The 11,954-nt window shown below is 30.2% G+C and overlaps 1 pseudogene; it reads left to right on the forward strand.

The window, feature by feature from the left end:
- Nucleotides 1–1,627: 1,627 nt before the first annotated feature.
- On the forward strand, nucleotides 1,628–6,198 carry LOC129319043 (beta-galactosidase 15-like; annotated as a pseudogene).
- The last annotated feature ends 5,756 nt before the right edge of the window (nucleotides 6,199–11,954 follow it).

Genomic DNA, 11,954 nt, shown 5'->3' on the forward strand with positions numbered 1-11,954 from the left:
AATACGAATTAATTAACAAGGATATTGGCATTAACACAAAGCATTTGTTTGCCTAAACAGTCATCGCAGTGGCCATCATGATTGTTGCCACTACATCATTAGTTAACCAAATTATAATCATAATTATACATCTTTAATTATTGAATCTCAATAATAAACTGTAGTTATTACCTACAATAAATTACTTTTTTCATTTATGATTTATAATAAAACTGACTCTTGTAAATTTTTCATTGACGTTACAAAATATCTTGATTGTATTTTGTAGATTTTTATATTATTTATCTATATATTGACAGCAAAAATAAAAAATCACAAGTGATTAGTTTGCGATTCATAAATTACTCTTGTAAGTTTCCAAAATAATCTCTAGTAAATTTTCTTGATTTTTTCAAGTGGTTAATTTGTATATTGGTTGCAAAAATATTGAGATTCACAACTAATTCTCATAAATTTTTAATCGATATTACAAATAATTTTAAGTATATTTTGTTGGTTTTTCAATTGAGTATTTCATTTTTTTTATTACAAATAAAAACTATGGTCTATTGTTAAGATTTCAATAATTTAATATTTGTAATTGTCATTAATATTTTTATGGGTCCTTAATTATCATTTTTCCTAAATTTTAGGGTATATATTACTCCTTCCATCCCTATATATAAGATATTTTCAACCAAATCATGTAAACTAAAAAATTTGGTTATCTACTAAAAAGTACAGTAATATTTCAGTTTTGTCTTTAATTATTGTAAATAAAAATGAATTTTTTTAAAGTAAATTTATAACTACTTTTTTTTTAGTATAATAAGGTATAATAGTTTATTTATTAAAAAATATGTTGTCAATCTCTTATATTTGGGAAAAAAATGTTTTAGTGCAATTAGTACCAGGAGGATGGTCTATATTGCTCCTATCATGATGGTCCATTCTAGCTTTTTTCTTTTTCTAGTGAAACTGCTGATGTAGTATTATTGAATATTTACATGACTGCTAGAGTCATTATGATTTATGATTATGTGATTTTCTCTCAAAAATGCATTTGATTTGGTAGTCTTGATCCAATTTACATTCCTTTTTTATCCCCTATGAATATTAAATTAATTCATGGCATTTATTGTGGGATACACACAGAAATTTATAACATTTTATTGATTTTATTATTTTCATTTGTATACTTTAATTAGGAAATTTACAATTTTTTTATTGGAAAACAAAATAAATAATCCTTTTATTAAGAAAAAGAATATCCTAAGAAAATTTAAATTTTTGCCTCATCCGAATCTTTGTCGGATACCTCCACGCCGCCTCGCCAAGATTTGCTGAACTTTCATCAACAAATTTTGACATCTTGTACTATTAAGGACAGATTGATTCACTTTAAATTTAAATATCAAAAGCATAAGGATAATCGTAAACTGATTATCTAAAATTGGACTTAAAAAAAACCAAAAGAAAAGAAACAGATTACTATTTTTTTTAAAGAAAAAGAAACAAATATAAACAAAGTCGGATAAGTGTACGTTTCTTCTTCTATATAAACTCTTCAGTCTCTGCATTATTATTTTCACACACATTCTCTTCTCTCTTCTCTCTTCGTTCGTTCTCTGTTCTCTCTCAAGTCACTATGGCTTCTGGGAAAATCTTCTTTTCTCTACTCTATTTTCTCGGTCTTTTTGCCCTTCTCACTAATGCTGTTAATGTTTCTCACGATGGAAGAGCTTTCCTTATTGATGGCCAACGTAAGATCCTTATTTCTGTCTGCTCAATTCACTATCCGAGGAGCACACCTGAGGTACGTATAATGCTCTCTGAATTTTCCATCTGATATTATACGTATTCTATGAAGCACTGATATTGAAAAAATAAACAAACCTGTATATTTGGTATGTATTCGATATATGACACATGTAAGATTTGTATTACAATTTTTTTATATTCACTTGAAAACTAAAAAAAAATTAATATTTTTTATATTACTTTTGATTTAAAACTTAATATACGCTTATTCCTATATCATAGAATGTTGAAATATTATATATGCACTCTACTCTACTCTAAAAATTTTGAAAATTGTTGTATCATGTATCATATCCAATGCTCTTATCTATATCGATTCTTCTGATAACTTGTATCATTATTATCTGTTAATCATTAAATAATTAGTGTGTTTGCTTATATTATTAAAATGAGTTTTTTTATATGTTTGTGTTGTAGATGTGGCCTGATTTGATTGAAAAAGCTAAAGAAGGAGGGCTCAATACGATTGAGACGTACGTCTTTTGGAATGCTCATGAATCAGTTCGTCGTCAGTATGATTTTTCTGAGAATAATGATCTCATCAGATTTCTCAAGACCGTACATGAGGCTGGACTTTACGCTATTCTTCGAATTGGTCCTTATGTTTGCGCTGAATGGAATTACGGGTAATTTTCTAATTAGTAATTAATTTGCCTTTTTTTCCTTATTATTATTCTTAGTTTTTCAACATTATATTTCTTAATTGTTGTCTCTTTTGGGACTGTCAATTTCAGGGGTTTCCCTGTATGGTTGCATAATTTGCCTGGTATTGAGTTGAGAACGGCAAATAAAGTGTTCATGGTAATTAAGTTATTAATTAATTAAATTAATTATTCTTTTTTACTTTAATTTATATGATTTTGTATATATTACAAAAATAATTATTGGTAAATTGTTTTTATTTGGTTTCACAGAATGAGATGCAAAATTTCACTACCTTGATCATAAATAGATCACAGAAGAGAAGCTTCTTGCTTCTCAAGGTGGTCCCATAATTATCGCGCAGGTACAATGTCGTTCATGAGTTAATTTTTTTTAAAAAAATTACAAAATTATAACACCAATATAACTTGTTAAATTATTATTTTTTAATTAACAGATAGAAAACGAGTTTGGGAATGTGATGGCTCCTTATGGAGATGATGGAAATGTGTATTTAGATTGGTGTGCTGCTATGGCAGAGTCTTATGATATTGGAATTCCGTGGATCATGTGCCAACAAAGCGATGCTCCTCAACCAATGGTAAAATTAATTAATTAGTTACTTAAATGTAAGAATTTTTCCCAAAATTTTCATATCAATGATCCTTTTTCTAATCATACTTTAAATTGATTTCCTTTAACAGATCAACACGTGTAATGGTTATTACTGTGACCAGTTCACACCCAACAATCCCAATAGTCCTAAGGTTTGGACTGAGAATTGGGTAGGATGGTATGTTCAAAATCACTCTGTTTTTCTTTAATTTTTGTTAATTAATGATTAATTATTTATATTTTATATAATTTTAATTTCCATGGTTACAATTAAAGGTTCAAAAGCTGGGGTGGTCAAGATCCTCATAGAACAGCTGAAGATGTTGCCTATGGTGTGGCTAGGTTCTACCAAACTGGTGGAACCTTACAAAACTACTATATGGTAAATAAATTTGCATTTAAATATATTAAAACAAACTACCTCTGAGATTTTGATTCATTAAATATTGTGTTTGTTACAGTATCATGGTGGAACCAACTTTGGTAGAACTGCTGGTGGTCCATACATTACAACCTCGTATGACTATGATGCTCCTCTTGATGACTTTGGTAATGAAGATTACATCAATTTATTTTTTCTACAATTTTTTCGTTCAACATAACTTTCGATGAATGTGATAAAATCGGTCTGACTTTTTGATTCATAAATTTGCAGGAAACATTGCTCAACCAAAATGGGGCCATCTCAAGAAACTCCATGAAGTTTTGAAATCAATTGAGAAAAACCTGGTCTATGGCAATGTAACTGAAATTGATCTCGGCAATTCTGTTAAGGTAATAAATAAATTGAGAATTTTATATATATATATATATATATATTCATTGTATTACGGTTAATAATGTTTGATGTTGAAAATGTTGTAGGCCACTGTGTATGCTACAAATAGATCTTCAAGTGTTTTCTTGAGCAATAGCAACACTACTGATGATGCAACTTTCACATTTAATGGAAAGCAATACACTGTTCCTGCTTGGTCTGTTAGCATTCTTCCAGATGGTGAAACTGAAGAGTATAACACCGCAAAGGTGAGATATTTTTTTTTTGTATGAAATTCCAATTTAATTTATCTTGGTTACCCACGGACCTAACCTGATAAACTTGGGTCAACCGATGGAGACTATTGTTCAATCAGACCCAAACAATGGTTCAAATTAATGAACTAGATTGTTGGGTTGGTCGAAAAACCAGACCCAAGTAAACCCCAATCTTGCCTTATATGAATGTGTCTTATCGACAATGAATCTAATGTGTGTATTTGTGGTTAATTAGATTAATGTTCAAACCTCTGTGAATGAACATTGGCCAAATGAAGCTGAGAAGCAACCAGAATCATTGAAGTGGGTTTGGAGGCCTGAGAATATTCACGCTGCTCTTAAAGGCAAATCTCATTTTTCTGCCAAAAAGCTCATTGATCAAAAGGAAGTCACTAATGATGTTAGTGACTATCTTTGGTACATCAATAGGTAATTAATCATACTCACTTGATCATTCTTTCTTTCTCTTGATTTATTCTCTCTTTATTGTTCCAAGCGCGAATGTCTAACAATTTTTTTTTCCTTCTTTGATAAAGCCTTCATCTTGACAAAGATGATCCTGTTTGGAGCAATGATATGTCTCTAAGAGTTAACACAAGCGGCGAAGTAATTCATGCATATCTCAATGGGCACCATATTGGTAAGAATTAAAGAACATTATCTTATGCTACTTTATTTACTCATAGATTAAATATAATCATTTTAGTTATTAACATCATATGTGTATCTTTGTTGATGGATATAGGAACCCATTGGAATACATATGGCATTCTTAATGACAAAGTTGAATTTAAGATTAAGTTGAAACATGGAAAGAATGTAATCAGTTTGCTCAGTGTCACTACTGGACTACAGGTATCATCATATTATATTTATGCAAGTTTGTATACTGAACCAATTATATAATTCATTGATTTTAATAACGTAAGTCTTTTGCTTGAACAGAACTATGGGTCATTCTTTGACACATGGCATACCGGTCTAGTTGGACCGATTGAGTTGATCGGAAGAAGGGGTGACGAGACTATCATTAAGGACTTGTCTTCTCACAAGTGGCATTATAGAATTGGGTTGGATGGTTGGGATAAAAAGTTCTTTAGCGAAGAGTCATTTTCTAATACTAAATGGGCATCAGACCCATTACCCACAAACAAAAGCTTCACTTGGTACAAGGTACTTGATAATTTTAAGTTTGTTATTCTTTTGATATACCCAATATATCCAAATATACAGAAACTGACTTATTTATAATCTTTGATGAAATTAATTAAATGTTAGACCACATTCAAAGCTCCTCTTGGAAAAGACCCAGTAGTGGTGGATTTGGAAGGACTTGGAAAAGGGTTTGCTTGGGTTAATGGTCATAACATTGGTCGCTACTGGCCTGCCTACTTGGCCGCAGAAGATGGTTGCAGTACTGATCTTTGTGACTATCGTGGGGAATATTCTGCCACAAAGTGTATTTTTAACTGTGGAAAGCCTACACAAAAATGGTTAGTTAATTATTAATTATTTTTGGCTTTTAAAAATATTTGGATTCCTTACCATCCATATATAATTTGAACGATCTGTATCATATTTTACCTAATTAAATATATTTCTTTCAGGTACCATGTTCCTCGATCGTTCCTTAGAGACGGTGACAACACTTTGGTTTTGTTGGAAGAGATGGGTGGAAATCCATCATATGTGAATTTCCAAACAGTTAGTGTTGGAACTGCTTGTGGAAATGCCTATGAGAATCACACATTGGAACTATCTTGTCAGAGTCGTCCAATTTTTGCCATTAAATTTGCAAGTTTTGAAATCCTCAAGGCGCATGTGGTTCATTCTATAAAGGAACTTGTGAAAGCAACAACGACTCCTTGGCGATTATAGAAAAAGTAATCTCTTTATTTGACACAAATTCTATATTACATATTTCATGCATTCGTGTATATATATATTCAGTGATCTCATTGATTAATTATTAATCTTCATTTTCTTTAAATTTTGCAGATGTGCGTGGGCAAGCTGATATGCTCTATTGATGTATCAGAGAAGACATTTGGGACAACAAATTGTGGAGATATTACTAAGAGGCTTGCGGTGGAGGCAGTTTGCTAGAACTTCTAGTTTATTCATAGAAAAATTTAGGTTATACTTATTAATTATGTTTAGTAGTAATTTTTAGGTTTGTTTTTATTTTTATTTGAATTTCCTTTTTTTATTTAAAGATTAGTACGTCAATCCAAATTAATATTTCAAGACTTTTCAAATAATATAATTGTTATGCAAATATGTATTTTCTTTCTCTCTCTATTGTGGGTATACGATTTGTGGTTATAATAATTTTTTTCCGAGAGAAAGCAGCGAAAATGACTCTCAAACTGTGTATGATTTCATATCAAGCAATTGTCAAGTTCAAGAACAGACTATGATGTAGTAAATTCCAAAAGGTCGTCAACATAGTTTGACGCCTCTGTCAGAACTCGAATTTTTTCCGTCATACAGAACAGATAAGTTTGATATAGTATGTAAATAAAAAAAGTTAGATGTTATAAAAATAATTTATTTTAAAAATGTAAGACATTTTAAAAAAATTGTTTCACTAATTATACATGTTCCCCTTATTGTATTTCCTCTCTCTCTATTTAATGTTTCACGAATAAAATTATGATAAATGAAATATATTTTTAAAAATTTATATTTATTTTTTTAAAAAATAAAGAATGTAAAGTTCATTCTATAAAATTTATTGCTATGCGGGGTTTTCAAAAAAAAAAAAAAAAGTTCTATAACAAAAGGAGTGCTTTACCATTCAATTTTCTACTGCAGGCCCATATTCACCTTTCTTAATTTGCGGGGTCCCCATGATCTTTTATTTTCGTTTACTATATAATAATTTTTAAGTTTTTTTTGGGTAAAAAGGCAAATGGGTACTGTGGATGGACGCATAATGCAGTAGGTTGTAAATGGAGACTGTAGATTTAATTCATAGCTCAAGTTTGACACTATCGAGGGTCATTTGAGACTTTGCTTGCTTAATTTACTGATTGGTTTGCGTCTGAACTTTCTGTTGTTCACAGCAATGTGAGTTGATATATGCATCCAACCTGTGACTATTGTGGTGTTCTAGTCTGCTGGTATCTGCACTTGATTTTATTTTTGTGAGCATGTTACATTACATGTAAACCTAAATACAATCATTCTTTACCTCATCTGTTAATTTAATGATTTGTGGCAGGCATCTTCTATACCAAATAGATTCCGCGGCTGAAGAAATTGAGCAACAGAAATCTACTAACGATTTGTAAGGTTTGAAAGAGGAGAAATTTAATTGAAGTTGGGAGGTGAATTTTTGAATTTTGGGAGTATTTCATGTCAATTGATAGCATCCCAACTAATTTATCAACAAAATAATAAGGTGTTTGATAAAATGCCTATTAGGAAAATTTTGTTTGAATTTGAATTCACTAAAATTTTATTAAATTCCTTGGAAGACATAATTGATCTTAATACCATTATCTTGTTAATTGAGTTAGGCATCGGCATTGTGTAGAAATTCAATTATAAAGGTATTGTACAGTTAGTTAAATTCTTTAGAATTATAGAGTTGATGAAAATTGTTGGATAAGAAATTTGATTGTTAAAAATCTTTACTATGGGATTTGAAAATGATGTATATTTGGTGTTTTGACAAAAAGGATAAGAGGATATTGTATTTTAATGAGTAGTTAGCTGTGGCTATTGAGAGACTTTTTATGTGTAAAGTTTTTGTTTAAGCATTTCAAGTTATTATAGCTAAATTTTGATAGTGATAATGTTGGAAGGAAATTATTGAATTTATTAAAAGTTTATTTCAAATCTTAATATAATTATAGAGTATTTAGAAGAAGAGAAATTTAACTGAAATTGAGAGGTGATTTTTTAAATTTTGGAAGTATTTTATGTTTTCATGTAAGTTGATAGTATCTCAATTAATTTATCAATAAAAGTATTTTAATTGAAGCATTATATCTTTACATAGATTATTTTAATAACAATTATGTTGAGTTTTGAATACTTTGTTGATTAAATTATTTTATCTCAAAATTATAAGATGGTGGTGGAGAAAAATTAAATTGTGGCATGTGAATGTTTTGTTCCTTGTGAGATGTACTTTCAAGTTGATGAAATCATTTAACTAGTTTTGGAAATTTTTGATTAATGAATAAATGCTTGTATGGACAATAATTATGAAATTTCATTTTTTTGTGTAAGTTTTAATGTTTAAAACTATTCATACAAGTTTAATTTTGAGAATGGAAATTATATTTTAACAGAGATAATTTTCTTATATGTTTAAAAATAGATTTAGAGGGATCTTATACAGGACACTAGTTGCTAAAAACTATTTTGTTAATCTTGGTGCACCATGGCTAATATCTGGCTAGTTTGATTTTTTGAGTTTTGTTTTTACATTTGTTATTCATGATGAGTTTGTTTTTGTGGTTTCGAGCTGTGGTTAATTAATATTACTTTCGTGGACTATATATGTATGTTTGTTTCATACCTCAAACTACATTTGGTTAGTTAGCCTCATGAATTGTGTGTCAACATTTGTCTTCATGACATAAATCACATTTGATTATTTATCTTCCATTGTTATCCACATTTGTTAATTATTCTAACACGTCTCCAAAAATATAAATTTAAAACTAATTGATGATTTCATACTTTCATGATTTTTAATTGGTCAATATTATTATTTTTATTTATTTATTTAATTATTTTAACTTGCCAAGCAAACATTAAAGCTACTTCATTGTCCCCCTTCTGAAAACACGACGTGGTTTGATTTCAATAATAATATACTAATCATTTTTTAAAAAATTTCACGTGATTTTTTTAAAAGTGGCGTTGATGGTTCATTGTCTACATCACTTTCAAAACAGGGACATTGATAGCTTTCCTGATTCATAACTTAGTCATGGAATTGCCACCGGTGCTATTTTTAACTTCACTTTTTTAAAAAGTGATGTAAATTTGAGGTAGTAAAATATATATTTTGTATTAGTATCTTTATTTTGATATAAATTTTGTCTATTGGCTAGAAGAAATTGAGCTTTTGATTGATGTGTTATTTGGTATGAAACATTGTATTATAACATTTTAGAAAAGTTCTATTTATGAGGGAAGTTCTATCGAAATTTTTACAAAATATTAGAACTATTGTTATAATGTATATGTAATTAATTATATCATACTTTCAATATAAATCTAATAACGTTTTAGACAAGGAAAAATTTCCTGACTTAAGACTTAAAAGATGTATGATATGATTCATATCTGCGCCGAACACCTTCTATGTTTGGGATATGATAAAATTCCTCACACTAGGAACAATAGCAGCCCTCGACGAAACCTGGCTTTAGACATGCATCGTAAGATGCCACGTGCCTGAGCCGAAATATCAACATTAGAGGATGTGGTGTTTCGAAAAATCCACTCATTTCTTCTCCTCCAGATAAGCCAACATACCACTGCAAACCATCTACCCCACTACTCCTCAAATAATCCCATGTTCGTAGTGACAATAAATTTGCACCAATCCCATAACTGGAGAGCAAATAATTCTTTAAATATTCAAGTTTCACACTCCTATGCCAAATCTCCTTCACTTCATGACTGTCACGAAGAATGTGTAAAATATCATCCTCCACTGAATTACACCAGGCACAAACTGCATTCAAACACAAATTCTTCTTCACTCTCAATTTGTTTGTTAGCAAACGATCATGGAGAATCAACTAAATAAAGGATTTACACTATTGTGGAACGCCAAGTTTTCAGATTTTTGACCATAAAGGGGAAGGTGGTGTCAGATCCTCATGAATCAAAGATTATGCACATTTTACTGAGAAGTTCCCGTGCCTTTCATGTTTCCAATGAACAGTTTCCTACCCATTCTGTCACGTGGTGCGTTCACTACTAGTCAGCATCAGATGCCTAGTTTGCCATGATAGAAAAAGGGAAACATTACTTAAAGGTCTACCATGATATAAAGAATTGGCTAGCTGACTTCAAAAGAGTTCTACTTTGGTAAAAAGGAGTTGAAGTCATGTAATGGATTACCATAGCAGTAACAACTAAAATTGACTAATACAAACAATGGTTGAACCCATTTGAAGTACCTGCCTTAAATTAAGAAAAAGGATTAAATATATAGCAAAGACATGAATTCACAGAACAAACTTGTCAAGTGAAACATGCAAATCCTAGGTAGGTTGTGCCTGCTCCAAAACATGCTTACAAGCACCTATAGAGCCCTGCTTTATTTCTAACAAAAATACATGACACAATTCTCAAGAATAAAGGAAGTCCAAGATGAATAAATAAAATCTATTTACAACTTGCACTTTGATAAAATTCCCTAATCATGGGCCCAAAGACTAAAATATCCCAAAAATTAAAGAACATCAGTCTCATAAATAGAAACAAAACAATGAAATATGCATGAAAGTTCTTAGTGGCAGAGGCAACATAACAACTTATAAATATATATTCTTCGGGCACCCTGCATCTGATCTTATTGGTTTCAAATGAAACACTAATTTCAGCAAATCTCAATTATCTTATTCCAATAGATAATTTATCTTGAGTTTAAAGAAAAATCAACAACATAATAACTTAAAAATAGAGATTCCTCAGGCATTAAAAATCCTCCATTGAACCCTATTGTTTCATATTGAAAGACTAAGTTTGACAAATCTCAATGCTATTATCAATAATTATGAACTCTAATCAACAAGTAATTCAAGCTAAACACACTAACGGTGGATTTGCAACAAGCTGAAGGGATGAGTTGAAGGACGGAGCAGTGCGAGCTCGAGGCAAAACTTGCAATGAGCTGAAGGTGGAACTTGCAACAAAGCTGGAGATGTGAATGGTGGATGCGAAGCTAAGGGAGAAATGAGAAATGAATGGTTGAGGGCAAAGTAAACAGCGGTGACGGTGAAGCGGAAGTGAGGGAGACAACGTGCACAAGCTGAGGGCAAAGTGAAGCTGAGGGAGATATGGAGCTGTTCAAAATTCTGGAAATATTACAGGGGACCGCATTGATGAGCACCGTGCTCATCATCCCTTTGGCGTGATCTGGTTCCTTCATTTTTTTTTCCCAATGATCTCTATTGTTGATTTAAAATTATTTTTTAAATATTTTTATATTATATTTATCAAAATAAAAAATTATAATATTAAATATGAACTGTCCAGGGTATACATGAATGGTTAATTAATTAAAATGATAAAATTTTTAATATTAAATTAAGCCTTTCAAATTATATCTGTATTACTCAGAGTATATCTAGATAGTCAATTTGTAAAAATTGTTAAAAATGATATTAAGATAGGTCATCCAAATTAGATATGTACTGGCAAGATTAGTGATAAACAAATATACTAAAGATTTCTATATTCTTTACATGTTTTTATTTTAACAAAATATAAAATAAAAGTAAAAATTTTAAATTTTAAATTTTAAATTTATTCTCTGAAACATAAAAACAGTCCACATTTAATATTATAATTTTTTTATAATCTTTATTTTTATAAATATAATATTAATATATTTAAAAATAATTTTAAATCAACAGCAGAGATAATTTGAAGAGAAATGAAAGGCTTAGATCACCTCAGAGCTGATGAGCGCGGCGCGTTTCCAATATTACAGTGACAGTTGCCTAGGTGGACTTGTTGCCATAATAGTTCCACCTCCAACTTTTCACCATAATTCAAGGTTTGATCTCAGATAAAATAATGTGTCTGAAATCAATCCACGTTAAAACGTGTTATGGCGACAAAATTCAGAGACGATTATATGTACCTCAGGAGTGCTCCTC

This window comes from Prosopis cineraria, unplaced genomic scaffold (genome assembly GCF_029017545.1).
Source record: "Prosopis cineraria cultivar Desert tree isolate PC_DT_omini unplaced genomic scaffold, ASM2901754v1 PC8, whole genome shotgun sequence".
Lineage (NCBI taxonomy): Eukaryota > Viridiplantae > Streptophyta > Magnoliopsida > Fabales > Fabaceae > Prosopis > Prosopis cineraria.